Here is a 3959-nt window from a genome sequence, read left to right as displayed (position 1 = left end):
GTGGGGCCACGCCGGGGGGTGGCTGAGGGAGCTCCCTGGGGAGATCCCAGCCGTCTCCTCCCCACGCACTGAGGTGACACCGTGGGGCACCAGGTGACACCGTGGAGACCATGGGGGTCACAATGGGGGGGGTGGCAGGAGTCACAAAGGGCCCCGACATCACCCTTGGCTGGTCTCTGCTGCAGCTCCCGGCAGCAATGTGTCCCCAGGGGCTGGCTGGGGGGTGGGTTGGCGGCGGGGGCGGGCGCTGCTCGTTCGCTAATCACACAAGTGTCCCCTGTGAAGGGCCACCTCTGAGCCGCAGGTTGCCGTGTGGTTCTGAAAAGGGGAGGTTGGTGAGGGGTCCCCAGGTCCCCAGGGGCAGCCAGGGGGCTGGGGCACCTGAGGGCAGCTGGGGCAGGGGCAGCCATGGGGCAAACTGGCGGGGGGAGGAGGCCTAGGTGACCCTGACCCAGGGCAAGCAGGTGCCCCCCGTTGCTGCCCTAAAGCTCCCACTGACACCCCAAATAGCTCCAAACCATTCCCAAACCTTCCTAAAAGCCTCAAATACCCCCAGACTGCTCAAGTGCCCCCCCTCCAAGACCCAGAAAGACACACTGAAACCTGCCACAGAGGCTCCAAAATGCCTTCAGACTTTGCTTCCGAGGGCCAAAATCCGCCCAATAGCCCACACTGCTGCCTAAACACCCCCAAAACTTCCACAGGGCCCCCAGACATGCAAATCCTGCCCCGGGGCTGGTACTGGCAGCAGACAGGAGGGCTCCCCGCCACCTACTTCCCTCCAGGTCTTGCTGCCCTGAGAGGGAGACCACGATTGAGGGTTCCCCCCTTTCCCTAGCACTGGCAATTCCCCTCCATCCCTCCCTCCTCTTTTGCCCTTCTGCCCCTCTGCATGCCCCGTACCTCTCCATGCCTGCCCACCTCTCCGTCTGTCCCTGCCTCCAGCTACCACACTGCTCTTCCCCCATCTGTCTGCCTCTGTCTGCCTCTCCATGCCCCTCTTTCCTCTTTTCTCTCTCTCTGTCCAACTCCCCCCTCCATCTTTTCTCTCTCTCTATTCCTCTGTCCACCTCTACATCCCTCTTCTCTTCTCTTCTGCTCCCCATTCTCTGTGCGGTCCTGCATCCTTCCCTCAGCTCCCCCTCTCCCTCTTTTTCTCTGGGCCTCCATCCTTCTCTTTCTTTCCCCATCCCTCCTCCCAGCTCTCTCTCCCTCTCCCTCTGTCCAGCTCTGGCAGGCCCTGGCACCATGGGGCACACACCCACCTCGGCTGGGATGGAGGAAGAGTCTGGGCAGGGTGAGTGGGGCCTTCAGCACTCACAAGGATATACCCTGTCTCTTCCTTTCTCTTCCTCTTGTAAAGCAGAGGAGCGGAGGTTGAACCTCGAGTATCATTACATGAAGAGCACACAACCAGCCTGCGCCTGTAGCCAAGCAGTACTTGAGATGCCCTACTCCAAGGCACTATTTCCCGTGAGATATTTACCTGGCAATTTAAAACGTTCAGCAGGACTACAAGTACATTTTTGGAAAGAGGGTCTCAAGTGAAAACATTTAAAAGTTTGTTTCTTAGGATAATTCTGAACACAAATGTGAAGAACCACTTATGATTGGTTTGAATGTTATTGTTTTGATAATAGATTTTCCAGTGTTAATGGTTAGCATTGTTTTGGCGATGGTTGGTGTTTTGATGATGGTAAATTGCATCCGATGGTAGGTATAGTCCGAGCACTGAAGGCTTCTCTCAGTAAGCTCTGCATCTGAAAGACCAAAAGGAAGCAATGTCATTCCCTGTCATGATATGCAGCATAAAACTATCTGGCTGAGGGTTTGATTTCTAAGCAGCAAAGGCTTGAACCTCCAAGCACCTTGATCTGCTCGGTGTCTGCAGGGATGAACTGACTCGAGAGGAAGGCTTCCAAAAGCCTTCCCCTCACTGAAAACTGACTGCATTCCGGTCAGTGCACTGCACTGAGGATTACGGTAAAACTAGCTGCTTTGATAGCAGCACATGGTAGACCTTAGCTAAGTGAAATTTGGTGGAAGTTTTGCCTAGAGGCTAAACGTGATGGCACCCTTGTTTTACCAGTGATTTTGCAGTCCAGCTGAAAAGAGGGGGAGACATGAGAAACACCTAGTTAAGAATCATGGGGAAATGGTTGATTATGCTGTAATCCTTGCTAATTTGTAACCCTTCTCTTGATATTTATCTTTGGCCTTCTTCTCCTTCTTGACTTTCTTGTCTTTTTTTCATTTCTGATGACCTGAAAGCTCTTTGTCCCTCTTTCTGTGAGTTTTTCCCCTATTTGGCCAGATTTGTTTTCTTTTGCTGGGAGAGGACGGAGCTGTCCATCCAAGCAAAGTGTTTGTCTTACCGGCTTTGAGCATGAGCTTGAAAACGCTTGTCTGTAGGGACGCTGACTGCAGGACAGTCACTGCTCCAGAAGACTCCTTCCAGCCTGGTTTTGATCCAGGAGCAGGGAGAGTCTTGGACGAGGATGGGATTTGAGCCCATGTGCACAGCGTAGAATAGATTAGCAGTGCATCACGGTAACGTCTTGGCCACCTCTTTGCCAACAACTTTGTTGTTGTCAGTTTGTGCCTTTCAGCTTTGGATAAAACAAATCCAGCTAGGCTGTGTTCTTTGGGACTTGTGGTTTTGTTTTGGAGCATCAGGGCCGACCCTGCAGGGGTGGCTTCTCGACCGCAGGGAGAAGTCTGAACGACGTGTCCTGTGTTCTTGTAGGCAAGCACTGCATCACACAGACCCCACGCGCTCTCGTCTGGTGTGGGGATGGGAATTTCCCCTTTTCCTCCTGGGTTTCCCAGATCAGTTTGTGCGAGTGGAAAAGAGCATTCCCTGGTGAGCAGGGCAGGCACGGGAAGGCTCCCAGCACATCAAGGGGCTGGTGAAGACACGGCCACGAGATGCTTTTGGGAAAGCATTTGGGATTCATTTGTGACTGCTCATGCTTCCCTTCCTTCTCCTCTTTGGAGGATGACACAGGGCAGAATGGCATGCCTTCACTAAAGCCTGATTTGTTATGCTTTGGCTGTAATAAAGCGTGTGCCTTGTGCTTGGTGCTGATCCCTGTCCTGTTGATCCTCCTCCCCGTTCCCTCCCAGTGTAACACCCCTGAGCATGACCCATCTCTGCACACCCAGAGGTGTGAGCAGGAAGGGCAGTGGCAGCAGCCCCACGAGCGATGACCCCTCTTTTGTCACAGCCTCCCCAGTTGAGGAGACAGGTCCTTCCTTGTGTAATTGCCCAGCTGGAGTCACCCTGACGCTGTCTCCTGGGTGTCACCCTGGAAGGACAGGCACAGTGAGAGAAGCACAGGGTTTCCGCCGCTTTGTCCGTCATAGCTCATGGTGATTGTGAGCAAAGCCCAGGGTGCTGGGCAGCATAGTCCCCCTGGCCCGCTGCCAAGAGGACTCTGTTCCTGGGTGCACTGGAACCACCAACCTTACAGTTAACAGCCGAACACACTCCCTGCAATCCCAGCTTCCCCCAACCCAGCCTGCGGGCCAGCAGGAGGGTGTGAATGCTGCTTTCTGCTGAGGCTCCCAGGGCACCGGGGGACAACAGGGCTGTGCTTGGCAAGGACATGTCATGGGACGAGAGTCTGTCCCAGCCCTTGGCAGGCTCCGAGGGGATGTAGCTCAGTGGAAGAGCGCCTGCTCCGCATGCAGGAGGTCCTGGGCTCAATCCCCAGCATCTCCAGGGGTGCTTTTGTCCTAAATCTCCATCCCCCCGCAGGGGTGAGGGATGGGGAATGGAGGCATCGCCCCTCTCCACAAATGGTGGGCTCACCCTCTCATGGGATGTCCTACGGCATGTGCAGCTCCCCAGGTAGGAAGTGACCAACCGGCTCACTATCTGAAATGACATCCCTGGGCAAGGGAAGAGGGAGTTAACACTGACACTGCTGGGATATGGTTTTATATGTTGCTACTTT

The 3959-nt window shown here is 54.6% G+C and overlaps 1 non-coding gene across 1 annotated transcript; it reads left to right on the top strand.

Moving 5' to 3' along the window:
• Window positions 1-3652: 3652 nt before the first annotated feature.
• Window positions 3653-3724, top strand: TRNAA-CGC (transfer RNA alanine (anticodon CGC)). Its single transcript has one exon. It is a non-coding gene; the product is annotated as a tRNA-Ala (tRNA).
• The last annotated feature ends 235 nt before the right edge of the window (window positions 3725-3959 follow it).

The sequence above is a fragment of the Struthio camelus genome, chromosome 22 (assembly GCF_040807025.1).
Source record: "Struthio camelus isolate bStrCam1 chromosome 22, bStrCam1.hap1, whole genome shotgun sequence".
NCBI classification, from domain to species: Eukaryota; Metazoa; Chordata; class Aves; order Struthioniformes; family Struthionidae; genus Struthio; species Struthio camelus.
The sequence above is the reverse complement of the archived record's forward strand: the minus strand, read 5'-3'. Positions and strand labels throughout refer to the sequence as shown.